Below are 12,152 nucleotides of genomic sequence, written 5' to 3'. Positions count from 1 at the left end.
CTTTTTTGTTTTGTTAGAGCAGTGACTTTCTGCGTGCTTTATATCTGAGCCCTGAAAACAGGCTGAGGGTTGGAAGTGGTGCATTTATCTGTTCTTGGAATACATCCACCCATGCCAGTGTCAGTTTGCCTGGATTCAGTGCTCATCTCCATTCACTCCCATCCTTTGTTCAATGTCTACAAGTATTAGGAGGGCAATATCTGCTTTGGATAAGCAATTATTCTGCAGCCATAGATAAGATGCTTTGGTACAGCTCTTTATTTTAATAATCACTTCAGCCACTATTGTGTTTTACAGCTCAGTTCTGCCAGATGATTTTCTTGGTTTGCAAATACTCTTTAAGCCAGAGGTTTAATTTAAAGTTGTTTCAGCTGAAATAGAAATAATAATAAACAAGCCCCCTTTTGTTGTTTTTATGTGGTTTTAATGTTTATATATTCAAAATTATGAGAAACAGATCTAGAATGGTAAAGTTTAAATGAATGGAATTTCAAAATGAGGCTCAACACAACTTTGTGTGTTGTGGCACTTGGATGTCATCTCAGTCTTCTGAACCGACTTTATTAAAAAAAAAAAAAATTAGAGAAACTCCAAATAAACACCCTGACCCCAAACAAAAAAGCCCACCCTGTAAAACCTCTCCTTAGAATCTCCTGGTGTTCTGTTGGCTTAGTTCTTACTTTACTCCAAAACCTGAACATGTTTCAGAATAATTAAGTTTTCAAGCTTCAAGAAATACTTCACCTATTTTTTAGCTTCTTTTTAAATTAAAATCAAGCTTAAAACCCCCTCATTTTTAATTATTTTGAACAAAAATTGCTAGCCAGTTACATGTTTATGCCATCAAATATGGAAATACCTGCTTTAAATTGTAAATTATTTCTGTTCTTATGGTCTTTATGTGTTTCATATTCCACTGCTGATTACTTTGCCTGACAAATATAATTTAAAATCTGCTTTTTTGTTACTTGAAGCACCAAGGCATTATTTAATTCTACTTCAATTTTATGGCACTCTGAGTTGTGATACATAGGAATTCTTTGTGAAATGTCCTGGCTAGCCTAGTGTAAAATTGATATTTTTTGTGTGATTTTTTTGTTCCAAATTGTATTATAGCACCTTTTGTTATAACTGTCTTATAATGATGTTATGTCTGTCCAAAATTTTAACACTTGGGTAAGAAAAGCTGAGGAACTTTGCCAAAAGGCCTGTGGGATGGTTGGATTTTTTTTTTTTTTCTTAAGCTCAAGATCTCCTTGAGTTGTCATTCTGGATAGACTTCTGAAGAGAATTAATTTCAAATGCTAAACTAGGTCAGATTAATCTAATAACTACTTGAGCAATACTCTGCTTTGCAAGGAATCCTGGTGGAAGGAGAGTTGGAAACACGAGAACACTCAAAATACACCAAGCCCAATCTGGTTTAGGGAAGTACAAAACTTTGTGAAATAATTGTAGCATGTTTAGGAATGGGAATTGTTAATTTTTCTGCTATATTTTTGTTTCCCCCCTTTTGCTTCATCTGTGTTCAGAATTATGCCTACTTCTTATGTGGAACGAAGACAAACTTCCAAACAGCAGCTTCTGTGTCCAGCTGAAACTACTAGATCCTGAATATGGCTATTTAGGTCTGAGCAAGAATAGGGGATGTTTTATCATCATTGAAATAGAATTTTTCAAAATCCAGAGTCATGGTGTCCCTCAGGTGCAAACCTGTCACATATATATATATATATATATATATATATATATATAAAATATGGTAATAAATGATAAAGAAAAAAATACTCTCTATATTTCATGTATGTGTATGTGGACAAGTGTTAAAGGCAAACCTTGACAGCTGGAAAACTTGAAATGCTTTTCATTGATTTGGAAGTGACATTGAATTGTGTGCTCTTCCTGACTTCTGATACTGCTGGAAATTTATTTCCTTCCATGCCAAAAATCAGACCATGTCCGTGACATCGTATTAAAAAGAAATTTCATCATCTTTTAAAAAAAAATCCTGATGAATGTAAGTGCACACACATCTTGCAGGGATTTCCAGGGGCCTGCTGTGCAGTGGTCCAGATTCAATATTTTTTGTTTGCTGCCTGAGCAGGCAGAAGCAGAAAGTCATGATTGTGATAATCACAACTCGGTTGTTGCCAAATATACTTCCTGCAAATAGCCTACTAACCCATGGTGGATTAAATACATGAGAGAAATCCATCAAAAGGAAATCTAATAGCTGTCCTCAGTGTGAGCCTGACTTGGGGAAGAAAAGTGTTTCTCCTGCTTAGGCTAGAAAAATGGTATTTATTTCTAAGAGTTCTGGAAACAATTCCCAGTATAAATGGGATGGGGTAGAATTAAATATAAGAATGTGAGGGTTTGCCTCTCATAGTAACTTCAGTTATCAGAAATGTCTGCCTTGTGAAAGAGAAGGTAACTAAAATCTTTTTTCCACCCTGATTTTTCTGGTTGTAGGAGGCCCTAGACCTATTAGCTTCTGAAATTTGCTTTTAGTCTTCTCGATTGAGCTCTCATTAGGGAGTCCTTCTCTCTGCCAGTTATTTTCACAAATTTAGTGCTGATTGTATAGATTTATTATAAGTTTATTGCTAATTAATGCAAACAAATCAGAAGACTGGTGTTTTCTTACAACTGCAATCTCAATGCATTCTTTCGTGGCCTCTCATTGTGAATCCTTCAGTAGTTAAATTTAGTAGCATCGTTATGTCCTTAAGTTAATAAAAGAGACTGCAAAGTTAAATTGCTGTTAAATAATAAATTATATTGCATCAGCTGAAAGTCTAATACAGTAGTATAAGAGAATGGCTTGAATTGCCTGAATTTTCACAGGGCACATGAGTGCAGCAACAGCTTGACTCCAGCTGTGAAGAATCCTACAACTATTCCATGTAGGAATCATGGCTCCTAGACAGGACCTTGCCTGGCATTTTAGCCTCAGGCCATCTGTAGGTGTTGGACATTCTTTCTGCAAAACCATCCCTATGACATCCCCTGACCCTGATTCGTAGAACTGCTACTCTCAGTTAGAATCCCATAATGTCATCACTCCAGAGCTCTACCTTTGGCAAATTCCTGCTTTCCTGCTCATCCCAGGTGGGATTGCTGCTGCAAGGGTGACTTTCCCAACCAGTCATTGTATCTATGTCAGCTGCAATTCAGCTTCCAAACTCTGCTGGTTTCTGTTGTATAAGCCCATAGCTGCTATGCAATGAAGAATCCTGGCACACCTAAAAGGTCACTGCTCCATTTAAATGTGCTAGTGATAAGTCTCTTTCTCATAAGATGTGGGAGCTTTGTAAAGTATCTAAAAAGCTACTCTTTTATTTCTTTTAGGAATTACTTTTAACTTAGGAATCTGGACATCTTCCTGGTGTGTTGATACTGTCATCAAGGCCAAGAGATCTTTGTTTGGTATTTCTCTGTTCTGGTTATAATGTCTGAAGCCTTCTGTCTTCTACAACAAAGTTATATGGTTGTGTATAGGGACTTGCATATATAACAATTCTCTGTTTAGTCTGCTTTTCTGCAGTTTCCACTTACTGGGGTCTGTTGGGATCTGTGATATTTAAATGATCCCAATTGTAGAAAGTCTCTGTCTTTCAGCCCGGCTGCCAAAGAAGGAGTTGTAATTAGTCTGTGCTGGTTTTCAAGGTTGTTTATTTCTTCTTATCTAAACTATTTTCTCTCTGACCTGCAGCAGGTCTGTCTCGCAGGACAGCGTGTGGGGCTCTGCCCCTCAGTGGGATGTTACAAACATTATACACTAGAAACTACGTGTGCTGTATTTACAATAACATGCCAATATCTATCACCCGTGTTGAACAGTGTGTCCCCAGCCTAAACCAACAGAAAAATGCCAACACCACAGTGAAATATGGAGGGCATGAAGAAGAAGAAGAAAAGGACAAGGGCACGTCCAATTTCCTCCATCTTGCCCCCTTTGAACCCCTTATCTAGAGTCCTAAAATTCTACTTTTGCACCCCTGCCACACTAATTACTACTTATATCAAACACTCAGAGCTTGTAATTCATCCTGTAAGATTGAAAACTCTTTTCCATGGACAGATCAGAGACAGTTTCTCTCGGGGCTCTGTACAGGGGGTGTTTGACCCCCTGCCAGGGTCCCAGACCTTCCAGGGCAGCCAGAGAGGGATGCCCTGGATTCCCCACAGGGTTCATTGGCTTCGAACTCTTCAGCAGTGACCAAGATTCATCAGCTGTGCTTTTGCTAAAGCATTTTGAGGTGCTTATGGGTGAAGGACAGTCCTGATCTTGATTGATTTCTGGCTGAAGCGCCGGGTATTGTCCATAGGGTTGTGCGAAAATGAAAATTATTTTTACTGTTTTCCAAGCGTTCCTTCTGATTTTCCAGTAGCAGGCTGAACTCTCTATACTATTAAATATTACTGTTGTGTCCTTTAGGATCCAGCCAGTTTCCCTAGGTTTCCTTGGCCTTATTCTCTAATTGATTCTTGAGCTCAGGCTTCCAAGGGGGCCTTTGTAGTGAAGTATAGATCCTTGTTTTGGTCATGTGCAGTCTTGAACAGCAGGGAATGAGCACTGATGATTTAAAGGATTTCATTCAGAGTACACAAAACAGAACCAGTTACTCCTAGGGAAATAAACCAGGGAAGCTGGTATACACTGCTGTAAGTTTGGCTTTGATTGTTAAACCCCTTATATTTTGTTCATCACTCCAGAAAAGAACTGAGTAACTGCAGCACTAATTGCCGTAGCTTTGCAAATCTCTTTGCCTAAAATGTGCACATAAGTAGTCTGATTGTTCTTAATGAGGTGACTTGTATGACTGATGAGAAAAAATTGAGCAAATCCAGTAGTTTTTGGTTTTTTTTAAAAATTTGTGCTTTCAAATCAAGAAAAACACTAGAGAATTTGACATGTTTCTTTTTACTAGCTAAGCAAAGAATCAGGCTTTTTTTTTTATGTTAATATCACACTAATTTGACAGGAAAAAGATGATCCAAGAGCTTTTCTTCTTATATCTTATCATGACATGCAGCTGAGATGGGGAAACTTCATGCTATGTTAGATGGTTTGAATGCAAATACAGAGTGTGTTATGTTACACACTCCTGCAAACAGGCACAAGGTGGAATTGGAGCTTGCCTAGGCCTAATGCTACTTGTGATTTAACTCTTTCAAAATGATTTTTTTTTTTAAAGAGAAAAGCACAGAGAATAATTTTTTCTGAAGAGTGTTCTGTTCTGGTTTAGTTTTAACTTCTTCCAAAGTGGGAAGTTGCTGCAGTGATTAGGAAAAAGTTGATACTATTCATGTGTGCCCACTCTTTAGATTATTGGAAAAGCAACTTGCTTGATTTTTTTCACCATTCTTCTTTAATCTAAATTAACTTTTAAAGCCATGGTATCTTTATAAATATTGTAGAAATAGAAAATCCTGTTCTTGCTTTTATAAAGTGAAAAGACTGGCATTTTAAGGCTTGTAGTGATTTGATTCTCTCATATTAGCAGAACATAGTTAACATCCTGTCAAGTTCAAGTGTTATCAGCTACCAGTGCATTTATAATCAGGCCAAGGCTGGTGTGGATCTTGACAAGTCCCTCGGGACTGAGCTTTTTGTGTGAGCAGTGCAGCCTCAGTGACTCTGGTGAAAAGGATGAGAGGCCTTGGCAGTGAAGGATTTACTCTGCATCTTGAGGGCATGTGAAGCTGCCAAAACAGTGCAGGGATGTAACAGCCCACTGAGCAGCAGCCAGCCTTTTTACTGCTTCCACACCCACTCATCCAGGTAACTCTGGCTCACTGTATATTAACCTCTGTGTGTGTGTTTGGCTTTTAAGGACCATCCTAAACTTTTAAGGACTGCCACTAAAAGGCAGTGATGTGGGAAGTCCCTTTCAAGCCAGATGTCCTAATCTTTATCAACACAGTTTTTTGCTAGAGCTCATGCTCTGAAAGTGTGACTGGTTTTAGGGACCATGCCTTTAACTGATACAAGTTCTTCAAAATTGTTACACTGCTCTTAAGAAATACCTGGTGACAGCTGGAACTTCTTACACTCTTTTAAGACTGGAAGCTAAACTGTGTTTTAAGGTCAAACACCATGAAAGGATGACTTTGCAGGTCTATAGGTGGTGCTCTTGTCACTAGAGAAAGAATTCAGCCGTGGGGAGCTGCTGCTGTTAACGCTAGTTTTTTTTTATTGCTAATGTTTTTGAACCAATCACTCTCGTCATCAAGATTAGATTGTTACTTCTCATCTATTTTTTCATGCGAGGAAAATGAGACAATATGCACTGTAGTTCTGAAATACATTGTTTGGCTGCAGCATATTTTCCAATTAGTTTAGCAAGTCGGATTTTGGGACAGGTATTAGGTATGCAGAGATTTTAAGTAATATACATTGCACATAATGGAAAGCTTTCTGCAACATAAACATCCAGGCTGATGCTCTTGTAGGGCTTAAGGATTGCCATGGCAAACCCAAACCAACAAAACCAAAAAAAACCCCAACAGAGAAACCCCAAAAAACAGACCAAAAACCACTCAGTAAAATAAAATTTTAAAAAAACCACCCACTAAAGCCCCCCAAGCAACAAAAAAAAAAAAAAAAAAAAAAAAAAAAAAAAAATCAAAAAATGAAAATATAGTTTAAATGCAATCAGTGATTAGTTGGAAAAAGGTAATCTAAAATTCCATTTAATCGTAATTTCATAATTATAAAAGAATCATGATAGCACTTTTAACTTGAACTGCTCCTTTTTAATATTGTCTTGGACACATTTTGCAATTTCACACTGGTATCTGAAAAATGTTGCTGGGTCTGTGCCCTAAGAGGTGATACAGTTTTAAAAGGGTTTGGAAAGAAATCAATACAGATGAAAATAGCAGTAACTGCAGTTACTCCATCAGTGGAATGAGTCCTTGGTCCTTGTTAAGGGACCTGAAGATTGGCTTTTGTGCCTTCACTGTTCCAGGGACAAAATAAACAAAAGGAACCCAGAGATGAAAACACTGAACTGTTCAAGATTTTGCTGTATGAGCCTGACTGATACTTAGTAAAAAGCTGATGGTGAGCAGGAATTTGTAAAACAAAGAAAAACACGATACAAATGTGTTTATTTTTGTTTATTCCTTGTGCAGTTAGGTTTTTTCCATTCTAGTAAACTCTTGTTCTTTGCAGTCATGTTATGCTGAGCGGGTGACTACTGGTTCCTCCTTGGTGTTTGGAGCAGCCACTTGGAAATTGCCCTTGGTGGAGCATCAGTGGAGTTCAGAGATGGGGTTTTAGGCCAGATGAATTGCTCCTCTACAGCAGTAATGTCCAATTCATGAGGGATTTTTAGCAATACAGTTTTAACCTAATTGTTCCACGGGGAGTTGGCATTTTCCACTGCATAGGAATTGAGAAATGTGTGGATTATTGTGGGAACCCAGGACATCCCTTTGGCTGCCCTGGCTGGCTCAAGACCCTGTCAGGGGGCTCAGAGATGTTGGCACAAAGTCAGAAACACCTGTGGCTTTGATTTTAGCCTGTGGGAAAAACTGCCAACTTTGTATGAGGCATTACAAATCACAAGGGTTTGAGCAGTGTGGTAGTTGAATGAACACAGGGTGAAAAAATAGAATTTTGGGGCTTTTTAGAATGGGGTTCAAGGGGGTACATGATGGAGGAATCTGGGCATGTCCTGACCTTCTTCTCCTTCTTCTTGTACTCTGTCTTGCTGTGATGGTGACACTTTTCTATTGGTTTAAGGTAGAGACACAATGTCCAACAGAAATGATAGATATTGGCACATTATTGTAAACATAGTACACATAGTTTTTAATGTAGTTTTTAGTATAAAATGTGAACACCGCCCTGAGGGCACACAGAACACCATGGACAACTTGCTAGACAGAGCTCAGCAGGTCAGAGAAAGAATGTTATAGACAAGAGAAAATAAACAACCTTGAGAAGCCGACCTTACGCATTCAGACGCCTCTTTTGGCTGCGCGGGCTGAGAAACAAAGACTTTTACATTCTTGGGGTCACCTCAACACCCAGACCCCGAGAGATTATCATCTAAAAAAATCAAACCATGGGAGGGGAGGGGCAGAGGGAGAACTTACAACTTACTCTGCCATTTTCAGGTACTGCCTCAACTTCCAAGATTTCCCAGGTTAGAGTAGTTGCCCCCAGGACTGAAACAGACCTCTCTAAGCTGAGCTTTCAAACTGAAGTCAACCTCCAGTGTTGTGGAATTCAAAATTTGTGGTTTTAAAATATTTGAGCCAATCAGGCTCCTCTGGAGCAGTTTCATAGCTGTGAAACCACACAATGCTCTCGCTTCAATAATGCATTGCCCTGAGGTTAAAAGGGTTTTGGTTCAGATATATGGATAGGCAGGAACAGAAGAGAAGAAACCATCCCTGCAGAGAAAACTTAGTTTTCTTTGGTTTTCATTTCTGTCTATGACTTAGGAGGTTTCTGGATGAATAACATCCATTATCTGTTTAACCCTTTTGGCAGCCAGCCATCTGGGGCTCTGTGCTACCCAGCAGCCCAATCCATCACACACCAAAGGATGGAAAATTTACACAGAAGCTGGTGACTTCAGGGGCTTCTTCTAATGTGTTTCAAAGTTGGTTTGGTGGCTTCTGTAAACAAGTGTAATTAGTGGGGTATGAGTGAGGAGGGTGACTTAATTTAAAGCTTTTGCTTTTATGGGTGAATTTGTACTGAAGTATGAGCTTGGCTCATTGTGTTATTGGCATTTTAGCTAGTACTTAATTCCAATTTCCATAATTGAAATAACCTAAATTTTCTAACTTGGCTAGAATTCTGGAGCAAAATTCCATAAGAATAGTGTAGTAAATCAATTAAGGACTATCTTATTTTTTACGCTTTAAAGTAATCAATAATTAATTCAAGAAATTAATTTCTAAAGTACCTTTATATAGCATAAATTGTAACATTTCCACTGTCTGTTCTGGAGTAGCTGTTGTATATTTTTTTTAAACTGATTGCAAAAGTCTAATTTGAAAGGAAAATGCAGGATTGTACTGTGGCAAAGAGTCAGCTCAGACATGCACATGTTTTATACTTTCAAATTATAAAAAGACCTGACCCAGAAAATGATTAGGCACAAAGGCAGTAAAATGTCCAGAGAAGCAAAGTGTCATGCTTAGGTATTTTCTCTTGGGAAAGTAAAAAAGCTAAGACAAAGTCTTGCTACTCAAGCTTTTGTGTGTTGCCTGGAAGAAGCCACCAAGTGTCAGGCTCAGTAAGCAAAAGCCTGTGGTTGTGGAGGAACCAGAAGGGTGTTACCTAAACCTTCATTAGGACTTCTAGAAAATGAAGATCACGAAGGGGCACCTGATTCAATGATTTAGAACACTTACCAAGTGATAAACTTGATAAATATGACATCTTGTCCAAATGGCCTGAATCAGAGGGGTGGCCTATCCACAGAATTTGTAAAGAATACTTTTCCCCATTTACAATGTTTCTTGATTAAGCTCTACCATAGATCATATCAAATCACTGGAAGCTGAGAGAAAAATTATACCTCCAGAACCTTTTGCCCTTAGTAACCTACTTTCTAATTAACCTTCAAGTTGAATATAATGTAATAAGTCTTTGTGTAGATAGAGGTACCTCTGATGATAAGGAAATGAAATTGGTTATTCTGTGCTCAATGTTTGAAATTATTCCTTGACGTCTCCTTGGGGATTTCTCATTTGTTCTCTTATTAGTTGCACTAAGTTACATAAGTAGTTCCAATATATTTTCAGCAGGAATTTAGAAGCTTAACATATTTAACATTGTTGTATGCTTAATATCAACATTGGAAAAAACAGTTCTCTTGCAGGTGAGATGGTCCTAGGGGTAAAATTCGATAATCACATGCCTAAGTTGCATTAATTTAGGTCATATAACAGTAACAAACTGAAGATCTTTTATGAAGTTGTATTAATTTATTGGGAAAGAAAGTTGCTCAAAGGCATGTCAGATTTCTTTGTAGAAGGCAGGTTGAGGAAAGACTAGACCATGCACCATGTTTTGGTTCTGGTTTTCTTATTTTGTGGCTTTATGCAGTACAAGATGTGGAAATCCATGATCCTCATGTGTCAGAATCTTTTACTCATGACTGAATAGCATGTGTTTATGAAAGATTGGCTTAAACCTCATTTTAAAACTGCAGAAGCTTCTTTCTAGGCTGTATTTGCATTTTCTGATAATTTTGAAGGAGTGATAACACTTTACAGTTCAAACAGACCTAAGTAATGGGGAATTTATGCAAGTAAGATCCAGAGGCTTGTTTGGCTTAAACAGAATATATAAGCAGATGATTCCTGGGTAATTTTCTTTTTTTCTGCTGGTTTTTTTTTGGGATAGATCTACACAGCTGTTGTGTCATGGTACTGTATTAGCAACCCTGAGCACACTGGGGATGGAGAGTTGAGTATTTGTGCTTTGAATTGAACACACAGCTTCATGGAATACTGAGATGCAAAAGGTGTTGTCACCCCCTGTGTCTACAATAAACATTCCCTTTAGCAGCTTCCTCAGACTTCCCCACCCTGATCCCCATGCATTTACAGTAAATAATTTTGTCACCACGGTGCTCCTGAAGGGCTCTTGATAGAAAATGTGAAGAAGTTAATTCATGCATCTTTTACTGAGTTCTGGCGTACCTAATTCCAAACTTCAGCATCACAGGCTTTCATTTCATTATTGTTAATTGCTCAGAATTAATGAATATTTAGATTCTCATAAGCAAGAGAGAATATTGCTAGTAATTAAGATGCAGTAGGTTATCTCATTTGATTTTATTTCTACATTTACTTGATAACTTGCCTAAAAGTAATTGGCTTGTATATTTTAGCTGTATTTGCTGATTTCAATTCGAAGAGTCAACTATTACACCCAGCTTGGAAACAGATTACATCCAAGCTGCCACTCATTGTTGGTTGGTTAAAATGCAAAAATTTCAGGAACTGTGTTTGAAACAGGTGTTCACAAACACTGTTGTATAGAAAGAAATAATTTAAAATTTTGAAAAAAATGAGGACAAAAACAAAAAAACCAAAAAAAACACTGAGCAACAAGCAACCCCCCCAAAAAAACCCCAACAAAATAAAAACAACAAAAAAAAAAATCCCTAACCTAAGCAAAAAATAAAAACAACCAAAAAAGAAACCAAAAAACCCACACCAGCTTTTGCAAAGTGAAAACCAAAATTCTGGGCAAACAGAGAAATCCCTCTGTTAATGAATGACAAGGGAATAGACATTCCAAGATCCATTTCTAAGTGCTGTCATGTATTCTCTAGCTTCACTTGGTCACTGAGGATGGAAGGATACCTGGAATTTTATTCCTTTTGCCAGTGGAAAACAATGTGAGATGTTTGTGCTGACCTCCCTTCATAGCTGTTTAATATGTTATTTCAAAAAGGAGCTTTTACTTATATCATGCCACTTTTTTTCAGGCTAGATCTGCTTGTATGTTTAGAGCAAGATGGATAATGTGGAACTTTAGTGATGTGTGAGGATGCAGATAAAGGTTGGAACTTGTGCTTTAGTAGAAGCCACAAATAACACCCTGAAGACACTGAGCTTCATGATTAGACCAAGTATAAAAGCAAATAAAATGTGAGCTGTGTCTCACATGCAACCAATATCTTCTGGCTTAGTGGTGTCTTTTTTTGTTTGTTTGTTTTTGGGTTTTTTTGGTTTTTTTGGTTTTTTTTCAACATAGTGCATTTATTTTAGGGATTTTCCTACAGGTATGATTTTATTCTTAGGCCTGTATGTTTATTAAGAAGGTGATGGAAAGTTCACATAAGAGTTTGTGAAGCATTGTAGTACTTTGGAAACGTTTTTAAAGCTTTCTGGTTTAACTAATGTTTTGTTGCTAATGGATTTTCACAGTGCCAAGTCCAGAATGATTCTTCTGCACTGGGTACTTTCTGATCCTGCTGGGAAAATACCTTCAAAATTAGCACAAGAAGCAAATGGAATGTGTGTGGACTCTTTCATCATCCATTTACCAAATAAATACAAAATAACGTAATTGATGGATTTTCAAATGGTTATTTTTTTTCTCTGCTGTACTGTATAATTATTGTAGGGAATTAATAGTTGCAGTTGTTTTTGTAGATATCATG

At 37.6% G+C, this 12,152-nt stretch overlaps 1 long non-coding RNA gene across 1 annotated transcript in view; it reads left to right on the top strand.

Moving 5' to 3' along the window:
• LOC128791012 (uncharacterized) overlaps window positions 1–11,663 on the top strand; it is a 116,893-nt gene extending 105,230 nt beyond the window's left edge. The window contains exons 2-3 of the long non-coding RNA XR_008431932.1: window positions 11,319–11,384; window positions 11,475–11,663. This is a non-coding gene — a long non-coding RNA (uncharacterized LOC128791012). The remainder of the gene's footprint in view (window positions 1–11,318; window positions 11,385–11,474) is intronic.
• The last annotated feature ends 489 nt before the right edge of the window (window positions 11,664–12,152 follow it).

The sequence above is a fragment of the Vidua chalybeata genome, chromosome 7, assembly GCF_026979565.1.
Source record: "Vidua chalybeata isolate OUT-0048 chromosome 7, bVidCha1 merged haplotype, whole genome shotgun sequence".
NCBI lineage: Eukaryota > Metazoa > Chordata > Aves > Passeriformes > Viduidae > Vidua > Vidua chalybeata.
The sequence above is the reverse complement of the archived record's forward strand: the minus strand, read 5'-3'. Positions and strand labels throughout refer to the sequence as shown.